The sequence below is a fragment of the Eptatretus burgeri genome, chromosome 1, assembly GCF_056783735.1.
Source record: "Eptatretus burgeri isolate ZD-2024b chromosome 1, Ebu_testis_v1, whole genome shotgun sequence".
Taxonomy (NCBI): domain Eukaryota; kingdom Metazoa; phylum Chordata; class Myxini; order Myxiniformes; family Myxinidae; genus Eptatretus; species Eptatretus burgeri.
Window position 1 is genome coordinate 159,611,598 of NC_140961.1, and position 14,734 is coordinate 159,626,331.

Here is a 14,734-nt window from a genome sequence, read left to right on the forward strand (position 1 = left end):
AAGAAACCCGTAATCCCAACGGCTCCGACTCCTCATTCAGCACCTCGAGGGCCGCCAAGAGGATGTCTAAAGTCTCCACAAAGATGACTGCATCATCTGCAAAGTCAAGGTCCGAGATCTTGACATTCCCAAATGACGCACCGCAACTTGATCTCTCCGACATCCTCCCTAGAATCCAGTCCATACAAGTGCTGAAAAGTGTGGGGGCAAGTACACATCCCTGACGAACTCCAGTAACAACTGGAAATAAGTCAGAGATGGTACCACCACACTTCACAGCACTCTCAGTACCAGAGTAGAGTTCAGACATCAGATCGATCAGTTTTGGTGGCACCCCACGAAGACCAAGAATCCTCCAGAGGACATCCCGATTCACTGAATCGAACGCTTTACAGAGATCAACATAGGCTGCAAGCAGCCCCTGCCGAAACTCTCGTCTGCGTTCGGTGAGGACACGAAGTGCAAGGATACGGTCAATCGTTGACCTCTTTGGTGTAAAGCCTGACTGCTCTGGACGCTGGTGCTCAAGCAGATGGTGGCGAACCCTATCGAGAATTATCCAAGCAAAGACCTTGCCCGGCACTGAGAGCAGCGTCACCCCTCGGTAGTTGTTGCAGTCTTGGTGATCACCCTTCCCTTTCCAGAGAGGGACAACAAGGCCCCTCTTCCAGTCAGTTGGGATGATGCCTGTGTTCCAGGCAGAGCACAAAACTGCATGCAACGACACGAGTGCAGCATTTCCACCAGCCTTGAGAAGTTCGGCATGGATGCCACAGATCCCTGGAGCTTTGCCCCGTTTCAACTGGTTCACCGCAGCCCGTGTTTCCACAAGCGTAGGTGGACCACAGTTGATTCGAGGGTCAGCAACAGGGATTGTAACACCCTTGACGTCCAACTCGACAGTTGGGGGATCAGCCTGGTACAACCGCTCAAAGTAACCGGCCCAGCGGACCTTCACTTCAGACTCCTCTGTCAAGAGCCTACCACTCTCTGCTCGAACTGTAGTGCTCCGAGGGATGGGCTTGGATGAACGTAATGCGCGAATTACCCTGTAAGCGGGACGAGAATCACCTGTCCACAGGTGATGCTCTACCCCTCACAGATTCCTCGCACATAGGCCTCCTTGTCCACCCTCAGTGCACGTACAGTTTTACGCCTCAGCTCCCTGAACAGCTCAGCTCTGCCATTCAGCCTGGCCCTGCGACTCTGGTCAATGGTATCCAGTGTCCCTTGAGAGACAAAATTCTTCTTTGCCCTGCGGTGAGCTCCAAGGCATCCACCGGCAACATCAAGGACGGTGGTCTTGAAGGCGCTCCACAACTCTTCAGGACCCCCAAAGCACCCAGACCCCCAAGTGTCCACTCAGCCTGTTCGCAAACTCCTCAGCTACTCTCTCATCCCTGAGCTTGGCAACATCCAGTCTCAGCTGGGATGGTACCATTCTCCAGGATTTAAGGTGCAGCTTTAGAGTTGCTACAACAAGCCTGTGGTCAGTATTGAGGAACTGAGCACTCCGGTAGACCCTGCAGTTCTGGATCATCCTCCAACGACCGTCAATGAGGACATGGTCAATCTCCTTTGCCACACCGCCAGCGTTGGAATACCAAGTCCAGCGATGAGCTTGTGGGCACTGAAACCATGAACCAGCCACCCTAAGTCCATGACTTCTTGCAAAGTCAAGGAACTTAGTGCTATTCTGGTTCATAGTTCCTGACCCATGGGGACCAACACACACCTCATAACCATCCCGATCAGTTCCAGTCGATGCATTGAAATCCCCCAAGACTAGAAGTGTATCTCGTCTGGGGCACTGATCAACCACAGACTCGAGTGTGGCGTAGAATGCATCCTTCACGGTGAGATCACTCGCCTCAGTCGGAGCATAAACAGAGACCAGGGAAATGACACCCAAGGAGTGACGAATCCTTAATCTCATAATACGCTCGTTGACCGGTGTTACCTCAATTATCATTGGGGTCAGCTTATTGGACACAGCTACAGCAACTCCTTGGGTATGGTAACCATCAGAGCGACCAGACCAATAGTAGGTGTAACCACCTACCATTATCTCGCCGCAATCCGGTCTCCGAACCTCAGAGAGAGCTGCAATCCCGATGTCCAAACGCTTGAGCTCAGATGATAACAGAGACAGGTGATCATCCTCTCTTAGGGATAGGACATTCCAGGCACCCACCCGAAGGGACTGCCTCAGGTTAACCCAAGGAGACCGCCGTCTGGTGGACGACACCTCAGCACCACTCCGACACACTCTCCCGCAATCTGACCCAGGGATGTTACCCCGTGGTTTCCCTCCTATCAAAGATTGGGGGTCCCGAAGGCTTTGCCCCAATCCCGTCATCCGGTGAGCTGCCCTGCGAAGGGAAGCTGCACAGGAGGTACTCCCACGGAGTGGGTTTTCAGATTTTTTTGCGTTTTTGCGTTTTGCGGAATGAAGGGTTTTACGGTGGCCGGAGTGCAAATCCTGCCACCAACCTCCTAATAAGAAGTGACCCAACTGCAGGAGGACGTCCGCAGACACAATTGGGCACTAGATATGGATGGCCGTTGGCTCACAAGGAGCTCCTCCGCCCTTTGATCATCAAGGAAATCTCCATTTTTCCAATTTTTATGGGTTTCAGTGATAGATCTCACATAGTATAACTGTGGATCATCAAGGAAAACTCCATTTTTCAAAATGTCTGAAAATTGTGAGTCTCCAAGGTAAAACTTGTATTCTGGCTCATCAAGGTATAACTTGTTCAGGGGGTATTGTCTTGATAACTCACAATGAGTACTATTGTTGCAAAACTCTTTTTCAGGACTTTGCTGGTCTCCAAGGTATAACTCTTTGGTTGGATCATCAAGGACGAACTCATTCTGTGGGTCTTGGTCGCTCATATGGTCTTCAACCAAGCCAACAATTTCGCTCTAAGTTGTAGCAAAAGCAGTATTTTCATTTCGTATTTCAGATACAATTTCCTGTGAGAGAAAATAATAATGCATTAATTAAGTTATTTAATTATTAAATGAGTCGATGTTTAAAAGGAACTAAAAATAGGAAAATAAAATCTTACCTCAATGGATAAGAGGTTTGAATCCAGTTCATCAACTTGAAGGTTTAGTTCCATACAAGTCAGAGAGTTCCAAGAAACCCCAAAGTCATCCCACTCAAGGTCTTGCTCGTTCTGTCGGTCTTGGTCGCTCATAAGGTCTTCAACCAAGCCAACAATTTCACCCCAAGTTGTGGCAAAATCGGTATTTTCATATTGCATTTCAGATACAATTTCCTGTGAGAGAAAATAATAATGTATTAATTAAGTTATTTAATTATTAAACGAGTCGATGTTTAAAAGGAACTAAAAATAGGAAAATAAAATCTTACCTCAATGGATAAGAGGTTTGAATCCAGTTCATCAACTTGAATGTTTAGTTCCATACAAGTCAGAGAGTTCCAGGAAAGCACACAGCACACCATCACCAGCAAAAAAAATGTTTAAAATGGAGCCTGGGCTTGAGGCTTTTATAGGGAAAGACTGTTGGGTGTGGTTTCCTGTGGAAATTCCCTGGTGGAATTTCATAACATGCTGGAAACCATTTCATAACATGGAAACCATAGAAACTGAAACATGCTGGAATTTTCTCGTGATTTCTTTGTGAGTCAGAGATGAACTGGAAATGATGTAAGAGTAGGTGGGCGGGGCCTAGTAAAAGTGGGCGTAGCTTACAAAAAATCTCATAAAAGTGGGTGGGGCTTAACAAAAGTGGGCGGGGCTTAACAAAAGTGGGCGTGGCTTATAAAAACCTCATGAAAAGTGGGCGGGGCTTAGTAAAAGTGGGCGGGGCTCGAGAAAAGTGGGCGTGGCTTTAAAAAACCTCATGAAAAGTGGGCGGGGGTTATCAAAAGTGGGCGGGGCTTGGCAAAAGTGGGCGGGGCTTAACAAAAAATAACCTGTGGCTCAGGAGGTGGTCAAACAAGAGCATTAAGAGAAGTTTATCATTTCGTAATGGCACAAAAGGGGTATCTTAAAAAATATAAAGATTCAAATGTTTTGTTTTTAAATATTTTAGATGGGGATTATTGTGCAAAGAAAATTAAACTATTGAAGGAATTTGAGAATGAACAAATCTTTATAGGTTCAATGAGTGAGCTAAACAATATGCATCGGTTATTTGATAAAGAGTGTCCCGGGGCTTAGACATTTCAGATATTTCTTTAGAATCACCTTTAACAAATCACATTACTACTTTGCTACTTGAACAAATCTTTATCTTTTTGTATGGGTTATTTGAATAGAGAGCCCCTAGGTTAAAAGGGGAGACAAATAAATATACCTTGGGATAAAAAGGGGGTTTATTTTTAAGGAAAAAAAAAGGGAATTGCTGAAAATCCTCCATTCATTTACATAGGGAAAAGTGAGCCAGAATCAGTATATTCACCCTACTGCCATCTCTACTTTGCTACCAGCACATGTACATGGCAATTGGAGTGGTGAAAACAAACACATCACCTCGCCACCACCCCCAAGATACCAGCATCAGATTAGCACCACTCCCCGCGACAAGGGGGTGAGACATAAATACGGCACAAACATGATGGTGGGACACAATGCAGCTTGGACACAACAGTGGGAGATGACGCAGCACGACACGGCACGGACACGACTGTGGGGCACGACACAGCATGGACATGATGGTGGGACATGACACGGCATGACTACAGACACAAATGGTATCCCGGGAAAGTATGAAATGGGACAAACCGGAAACACATCTGGTCAGCCTGTGATGATGGGACAAATTATTTATCACCCACTTTGTCGTGTTCGAGTGTGCCTGGATGGTGTCCATTATCTGTTGTGCCATATCATGCCATGTACAAACAGTGTTATGTCCATGCCGTGTCCGTGCCCTGTCCGTGCCATGACTGTGCCATGACTTGCTCTGTCTGTGCTGTGTCCGTACCCTGTCTGTGCTGTGTCATGTCCGTGCTCTGTCCATGCCGTGTCCGTGCCCTGTCCGTGCCATGACTGTGCCATGACTTGCTCTGTCTGTGCTGTGTCCGTACCCTGTCTGTGCTGTGTCATCTCCCTGCTCTGTCCATGCAGTGTCCGTGCCCTGTCCGTGCCGTGTCCATGCCCTGTCTGTGCCATGTCCGTGCCCTGTCTGTGCCGTGTCTATGCAGTGTCTGTGCCCTCTCTGTGCCGTGTCTGTGCCCTCTCTGTGCCGTGTCCGTGCCTTGTCCGTGCCTTGTCCATGACGTGACCGTTCCCTGTCTATGCCGTGACCATGCCATGACCGTACCCTGTCTGTGAGGTGCCCACACCCTGTATGTGCTGCGTCCTGTCCGTGCCTCTCCGTGCCGTGACCGTGCCCTGTCCATGCAATGACCGTGCCCTGTCCGTGGCATGACCGTGCCCTGTCAGTGCCGTGTCCTGTCTATGCAGTGCCGTGTCCATGCAGTCACCCATTTTCATGCTGTTTCTGCTTTGTCTATGTCGTGCTCTGTTCATGCCCATGTAGTATCAGTGCTGTGTCATGCCATGTTTCTGTTGAAGTAATGTAACTGATCCATCAATCAATATAAAATCCCATATAAAGTGTCAATTGAACAGAAAAACAAAAATGACTAATCTGTCGTGAACATGTGACAGGCGTTTTCATCTTCATTAACACCTCCGTTGTCGCCATCTTCGTCTGAATCACTCGCATAAAGCTGGAGATGATAAGGCTCCACAATTCCCCCAAAAGCGTTTCCAAAACTAATTTTATCTTCAACAGTTTCTTCAAAATCCCACTGATCAGTTTCAACAAAATGAGAACCTTCAGAGTTGCTCATGACGGTGGAATCAGTATTGAAATCCGAGCTCGACATACACTGTTTCTCTATGTAAGCCCCCGTTCGGATCAACGTGAGTTCCACATGTGACGTCACTGGCAAAAATCAAAATCGACACTCTAAGGGTTTTTCCCACACTTTGTGATTGGCAAAATAAAATTCAAAAATATTTTCCCTTCAAATCAGACCGTGATTAATGATTTTCAATGTTTTTCAGGAAAAAAAATTGCATTTGGGTTCCCCTTTAAGTTAAAATAATTGAAGAGACAGACAGATAATCAAACAAACAGAAGAAGAAAAAAAGCAATCAAAGATTGTACACCCTCGCCAGGACTTGTTTTGTGTGGTGTTTGTGTACTGGTGTGTTACGTAATTAAGAGACAAAATTAGAACTTCCACTTTAAAACTGCTGGCAGTGATGACCACGTCCCAAGATGTCCCACTTTGAGCAACCCCACTTTGACCAGATACCTGACCCTGACCCATGACATTTTTTTATTAGTACTTATTCAATTTAATCTCGAATGGGATTAAAATAAATTGAATTCAAGTCAAAAAGAGACCAAATAGGTACAGTCCTACATTGGAGTAATCGGAAGGAACCCAAACAAAAAAAAATAAATGATGAAGTCATCAGGAGGAACCTGGATAGGATTTGCATTTCAGCTGCTACTCTTCATTCCTCAAACCGATCCAAGCGCAACCAAGTGAGACATATTAAAAAAAAAACCCACATGAAAAAAAAATCATTAATTATGATTGCCAGACCATGTGTCCGATCAAGTTGAAATTTAAAACATGTATTTCACATCCATACTAAATCACAATTGTGAGCCTGGTATGGCACAGTGGTTAGGGCAGCGGCTTGGGATCCAAGAGGTCCTGAGTTCCATCCCCGTTGGGCCACTGAATAAATACACCAGGGGGTTGACTCAGCCTGTCATCCTTCCGAGGTCGGCGAAATGAGTACCAGTATACTGGGCCGGTGTATACCCCAGTTAAAATAGGTGTACCATATCCCTGTGTCGTAAGAGGCGACCAGGGTTGCGTCAGGAAGGGCATCCGGCGTAAAACATGTGCCAAATCACTATGCGGATCATACGGATGATCTGCTGTGGCGACCCCTCACGGGAGCAGCCGAAAAAAGAAGAAGAAGAAGAAGAAGAAGAAGACTAAATCACAATTGTGAAGTTTCACAGTGATTGATTAAGCTGTTCTGGAGAAAACAATGTTTAATGTTTTTCATAAATCCAATATGGCTGCCAAACCATGTGATTTATCATTTATACCTGAACAACCTTGTATACGCATGCCTTGGGGAACATTTGTGTGAAGTTTCCTCTCGATCTGTTCAGCCATTCCAGAGAAGATTTTTATATGTTTTCGGGTAAATCCAATATGGCTGCCAAACCATGTGACCTATGACATTGTATGTGTTAACCTTTTATTCCTCATTGATAGGCGTTCATTTGTGTGAAGTGTTGCCTCGATTGTTTAGCCATTTCAGACAAAAAGATTTTTGAAGGTGTTTTTTTTTAAAGCAATATGGCTGCCAAATCACATGACTGATGACATCATTAAAAAATTCTGGAGCATTTTATCCCTCGAGTACCCTCAAAAATTTTCACACTGATCGATGTAGCGTTCTACATATATAATTATGACATCATAATGAAGGCACCTATGATGGCATGAATAAATCACACTCATTCCCCATTATTAGTACTTGCTGAATACGAAGTTTCAAATTTTTCCTTGGTGCAGTTTCAGAAATAAAGAGGTACAAAGTTTTTTCCATTTTTACAATATGGCTGCCACTCCACATGACCTATGACATCCTAATTATCATTAAAACATTCCACATTAGTAGTTGCACCAATGGTGAAAATTTTGACTCAATCCAAGAAGCGGTTGCGGAGAAAAACACAAAAGTTCTGTGTGGCCAAACGAACAATGAAACAGACAAACAGACCCGAATTTAATACACTCTCCTTCAACAAGGGTAATATTATTATTATTATTATTATTATTATTATTATTATTATTATTATACAAGGTCGTTGTTATATTGATTTGAAAATTGATGATCATAACAGGATTGTCCACTTTCAGGGTTATTTATTTTCATGAAAAATTTTAAGAGGTCTTTCATCAAGCATGACCTCACCATAGTTTTCACAGTAAGATTGGCAATCCTTATTATATGTTACTTAATAAGTTGAAACATAACTTGTGTACAAAAATCTCTGTGCTCTGGTGACCATCTTACTAAAATACACAATTTGGTGCCTGCCTTTCTATCTATCTGACTGTGATACATTCAGTCATTATTTAACCAATCTCAAACAAACTTGCCAGGGGAACTAAGGGCCACACGAAGGAGGTTGTAGCAACTTAAGTTACCCGCTATCTCAAGGGGATTTTCACCTTGGACGAACTCTGTGTTAAAGTGCATAAATAGCTTCCACATACTGGAAGCAAAAATTCAAAGAACAACAAACTATTCTGTCAATTATTTCCAATGTATGATCACCTTTTTAAAGAAGAAGACAAAGAAGTAGAACAATGTTAACCCACTGCCATCCACATGATAATAGAGGACATGCACATCCACATGACCCACCGCTGCCCATCCCATTGCCCACTCCCAGAAGGAGTGCATGTTTCTTGTGACATTAATTCAAGCAACTGTTGATGCTATTTGTTATATTTTTTGGCAATACTGTCAGACCCCTCTATTTTCAGACCTCGCATATTAATGGTTGATAAAATCTGACCTGATTCTACGTTCGCAGCCATGTTCTTCACGTTTTGTGGTTTTTCTCGGGAGTATTCGCGGTTTTTTTGTAGGTGTATTTGGCATTTTTTTCGTGTTTTTGCGGTTTCTTGCTGGCGTCTTCATGGTTTTTCATGGGATTTTTGATTTTCCCTAACGAATCACGAACCACTGGGAACCTATCCCCCTTTTTCCCATTGAAACAATGCCCTGACATTTGCTGATTCAACATTCGTGGCTTTCCAGTAAAGCAGAGCCAAGAGTATTTAATTTTTTCCAATGAGCCAATATCCAAACCCAAGTTGATTTTAGAGTTGTGTTTTGTTTTTGTTTTTTTCGTTTTTTTTATCAGAGAGTTTAAGGGGGTCGAGGGAATTCAGCCTAGAAAACCATGGGTGAAACTTCAGAACGTTTGAAAAAAGTAAAAACGATATTTTCTTCGGGCGAGGAAAGACAGGCTGACGGTCAACTGCTTGGCGTCATCTGATCATGGTAACACACTTTGTAAGCTTTTGCACCTGGCTAACTTCGACAAAAATAATTCATAATAAAAAAACTACCTTGGGTGTAATTCACATAATCGTGGTCATGTTGTGTTGGCGTTACATTGCATGGTATCCATCCATCCACCCATTGCGACCATACTCTGTAGAGCATTGGTGCTGATTAAGCAGTCTCCTTGGCTATTGGGCACAATCCTGGACAGGTCCCCACACCGACACAGATTGCATCGTAGGTTAGCATAGCATTGCATAAGAAATACATGTACCATCCAAATACATGTTCAGTTTTACTCTGCTTCACATCCAAGGTCTGAATGTGTCAAATTTATTTGAGCTGTTTAATCACAGTTAAATGCATAATCTCAAATTTAAATGTTAAAATGTATACTGATGTCTTACCTGGGGAAAATAAAACAGGCTGAGTGCTGTACTCAGGAATGTAGTAAGAGGGGAGGCATATGGACCGATTATAGTTTTTGTTGAACAAAAACCCTTCAAATCTTCATTGGTGTCAATTTCCCCTTCTAAGAAGGTCAGACCAGTCTGGATTACTTTAGGGATAGAAAAGCAAGAGTCCCGGATATCATATCCGAGCGTAATGTTAGGAAGAAGTATTTCATTCTGGTTGATCTCCTGAATGGCAAACACCACGGTCAAAGCCCATTGTAGTCCCAAAGGTCGTGTCCTGAAACAAACGATCTTAGTTCAGTCGGAATATGAGGCAGAGAATGAAAAATTTATAAACGTAGTGAAATCAACCCATTTCATATGTAACAGGTGGAAGACGACACGATTATTTTTTTTATTATTCACAAGCATTGGAAAGAAACAATAAATGGAACCTTTGATTAACAGAACATTCAAATACTCATAATGGAAAAACATGTCACTTTTTAAATTAGAGATCTGAGTTCATCGTGATTCAAAACCAAGAATAGTTGTCACACGAAAAACACAACTCAATCAACATGTGGAACGAGGATTGAAATGTGTGAAATAATAAAATAAACTCATAACATTCGAACTTACGTGGTACACACGACTTGTGGAGGAAACCACTTCAGAACAGATTTCTGTTCCATCGCAGAATTGTGAATTGGAAAAAAGCCTCCAAGAATAATATCTCCACTGGAAAACATCGTTTTCTCATCTTTATTAACATGAGGTTGGCAAGCATCTCCGTAAGCAGCAGGTAAGTAAGCAGAAATAAATAAAAAAGACAGAAACATATTATAACAAGTTAAACAACCTGAAAACATTTCACACATCACTTTGTTTCTTCATCCTTTATATAAAGAAATGAAAATAGTTTACGAAATATATATATATTTTATATCTCCTGGTAGAATATCAATTCTGCTTATTTAATTTTGTTTCATCTGAGTAACAACCATCCCAATTTGTGTCATTCAAACTCGCTGCCATGACAACCATTTTCTCCGTTCCATGTTCCCTCCATTCTATCCCTACAGATCAAACATTATTCTCGTTAACAATCAGCGATTTAAACATTTATATTTTCTGTTAACCTTTTGATGTAATTTACAAGAATAAAAAGGTTTAAAATGTGAAATTTGAATTTTCAATCAAATATTTGTCTTGTGAGTTATCTATCAGGAATTTATCATCTTAATGACTGGTATTTCCAATGAAATACACAATATGCAGCATGTTGAGCCCATTATTTTCATTGTTCACTTTCCATAAATATCGATTTCAACATCGTCAATTTCACAAAATGACTGACTAGAATATATTGTAACAATAATTTTCACATAAATGCTGAAAATATCGACTTCTACTGCTGCTACCACAACTTTAATAACCACAATTCCACCTTATTATAGAGGAGATCGAAGGGAAAGTTCTGGGCCAAAATTTTCACAAAGCACATGGCAAGAGCTGCTGTTCAACTCGAACTGACATTGAAAGGAATTTTGAATTTGTTCAGGGTGCTGGTGATAACTTCATTTAAGGACACCGTAGCATATTTAACTTCCACAGGCTGATACGAGCTGATAATACGAGCTGATGTGTCATCCAGCTCAACATCCATTCGAGGGATGGTACTCTTAAATGCAATGATCTGTCTTGCGAAATGCAGTACATGTTGACGTCTGGGAGAACCTTCAACCCTATCATTCTTAAGTGAGAGGGGACCCCATTTGTTTTGAGGAGAGGGTGAGAGGAGCTTTCTCAAAGAAGTGGCCAGGTCTCTCAATTTGGGTCTCTGTTCGTCTATGCTGGGGAGGAAGGAGTGGTGCTCCAGGTGATGCTCTTGGAAACAAATGATGATGCTGTTGTGTTTGTGTGATCGACAGCAGAATTTGGTGTGAGTTTTTTTTTTTTTTTGTATACCTTGGTCGAGGCTCGTATGAGAGCAAACACACAACTCACAGCAAGGAGGCATGAGACAAGAGGGGTGGGAGTGGAAGGGACAAAACAGTGGGGTACAGACACATTAGGTGAACTGTGAAAGGGAGAGGGATGGGGATGGGACGGGGAACATGGCAAAGAGAAGATGGACATTTCAGGGACTTTCAGGAAGGAAAGCAAGATAAATGAAGGAAGTGGGCTTAGGTGGATTATCGGGGGTAGAAAAGATCGAGGATTTGGATGGGGGAAGATAAGAGGTGGTGGTGAACAGCTGTTTTGAAAGCCTGGAGGGAAGAATGGGAAAGAATAGAGTGAGGAAGTTTATTCCAAAGGCAGGAAAAAAGAGGAATGAAAGAGTGAAGATGAGCAGTGATTCGTGATTTTGGTAATTTTACCAGAAGGGGGTTGTTGGCGGACCTTGAGCGCCCTGTGGAAATGTGGTGGGGACAAATCGCAGAGAGAGCAGGGGGGGCTGTTAGAAGTCGGTAGAAGAGTCGGTAGAAGACAGAAAGACCACCGACCAACCTGCGGTGATCGAGTGAGAGGCCCAAAAACTCAGCTTCATTGCGGGAGATGCCGATGATCTTAAATGCCCTGGTTTCGACAGCGTTAAGCCGAGAAAGGTGGGAGGCAGGAGCACCAGCCCAGAGGGGAGAGCAGTACTCCATCAGGCTACGGACAAAAGCTTTGTAAGTGGTCAGGAGCTCAAGAGGGCCGAGGAAGGACTTAGCACGACGGAGGATTCCCAGTCGGCGACTGGCTTTTGAGGCGAGGTTGGAAATGTGACTTTCCCAGGAAAGGTCATGGCAGATAGTGAGACCTAGAAGCTTGAAAGAAAAGACTTCTTCCAGAGGATTGTTGAGAAAGTGGATGGGGGGGTTTTGTAAACGGTCCTTTCGAAGAGACATAGTGAGAGTGTGAGATTTGTCTGGATTGAAAGACATGTTCCACGTGTTGGACCAGTTTGTGATTTTATCCAGATCTACAGTGAGTGAAGAAGCTGCTGCTTGCCGGTCTGAGGGATGACAGATGGTACGGCAGAGGGTGGAGTCGTCGGCAAAGAGATATAGAGGATTTTCCAGATAGTCCGAGAGATCATTGATGAAAACCAGAAAAAGAACAGGGCCCAGAACACTACCTTGAGGAACTCCAGCCTGCACAGGAAGAGGGGATGAAAGAACTCCATTTAGGGCCACACGTTGACTGCGACAGGAGAGGAAGTCTGCGAGCCATGAGTGGAGATGGCCTTGAATACCATGGGAAGAGAGTTTGGTGAGTAGGGCAGGGTGCCAGACTGTGTCAAAAGCACGTGATATGTCCAGGGATACGGCTCGGATTTCCTGTCTGGCATTGAGGACCTCCATCCATTGATGGGAGAGCAGAAGCAGCATATCCAGGGTAGAGTGACCTGGTCTGAAACCAAATTGATGATTGGAAATCAAGCCATTGGAGAAGAGGAAGGATTTCATGTCTGAAGCGATGATGGACTCCATCACCTTGCTGATGATTGGGAGAAGGCTGATTGGTCTGTAGTTATAGGGATCTGTTTTTGCACCTTTTTTATGCAGAGCAGTGATGTTAGCAGATTTCCAAGCAGATGGCAGATGACCTTGGGCAAATGAGAGGGTGAATAGAACAGAGAGAGGGTGAGCAAGAGCAGAAGAGCAGGCTTTGAGGACACGTGGGCTGATGCCATCTGGACCGGTTGCAGAATCTGTCTCGAGGTTTGAAAGCAAGCTCTCCACCTTGTCAGGAGAAAAGGATACAGAGTACAGGGACAGTTGGGTGCGACTGGGTAAAGTGGGTAGAGATAGTGATGGGTTTAGGACACAAGATTTAGTTGCAAACACCGAGTTTAGACATTCAGCTTTATCACGTGTGGAATCAGCAGTGCGGCCATTTGAGGTAAGGGAGGGGATGGAGGGGGAACATACACCAGAAACAGATTTGATTAGATGCCACCAGGATTTTGAGGAGGGAGAGAGGTTTGAGAGTTCAGACTTGAGATGAGAAAGATGTTGTTTTCTGGTTCCCCTGAGGGTAGATACACACTTGTTCCGAGCTTTGTGGAAAGAACTGAGATTGCCCTCAGTTGGGTTTGCTTTCCATGAGGCAAAGGCAAGTTGTTTCAGGACAACTGCCTCGCCACAAGCTTCAGTAAACCAAGGGCCGGAGGAAGGGTAAGACAACTGAACACGAGAGGGGATAAATCTGTGCATGAGGGAGAGCAAGTTTCTTTGAAAGAATTCCCAGGATGAGTTGATGTTTGAGAAAGTAGTGATAGGAGACCAGTCTGTAAGTTTGATGGCTGCTCGGAGACCCTGCCAGTCGGCTTGAGTGAAATGCCAGACTCGACGGCGGTGAGGACGTTCTCTGATAACAGCCAGAGAGATGTCCACTTTGACAAGGACGTGGTCAGAAGAACCAATTGGAGCGAAGGAAGAGCAGCAGATATTGTCAGGGAAATTTGTCAAAACCAGATCCAGAAGAGATGGAGTACCATTGGTTGAGATCCGGGTCGGGAAGTTGACCGATTGAGTCAGTCCCAATGAGTCGCAGAAAGCTTTTGCTGAGGTGCCATGGCAGGTGAGAGAGGTACCCACACCTAGCCAACTGGCGTGATGACAATTGAAGTCACCACATAAGAGGAAGAGAGAGTTTGGATGAGAAGATAGAAGATGGTCCATGTTTTCGGATAGTGAGGTGTAGATGGAGTCATCACTGTTCGGTGGACGGTACAGTACACATATAAACATGAGGTGGGAGTGGAGGGGAAGCCGAAGCCAGAGGTATTCAAGGGGGTGTGGGGGAGTGAGAGCAGTGCATGGAGAGTGAGGAATAGAGTCTTTGATGAAGAGAGCAACACCTCCACCAGGACGAGGCTCAGGTCTGTCATACCGTAAGAGGGAGTAGCCAGGGAGAGATACTGGGGAGTCAGACACGTCTTGGGAGAAGAAAGTTTCTGTTAGGCAGATAATGTCTGGTTTGTCAGTGGCAACCTGTATGGAAAGATCTGAAAGGTTTGAGCGAAGGCCCCGGATATTTGAGGTCCACACTTTTAATGAAGAGGAAGGGGAGGAGGCTTTGGGTGCAGGAGGTGGAGGGGGAGGGGGAGGGTAGGACAAGGGACGAGGGGGGCAGGTAAGGAGGGTTGCTGAAGGAGTGTGGGGTATTGCAGAATAACGAGGGGAGGGGGCCGAATGAGGAGGAGAAAAGGCTCTGGGGTGCGGGGGGAGAGGGGGA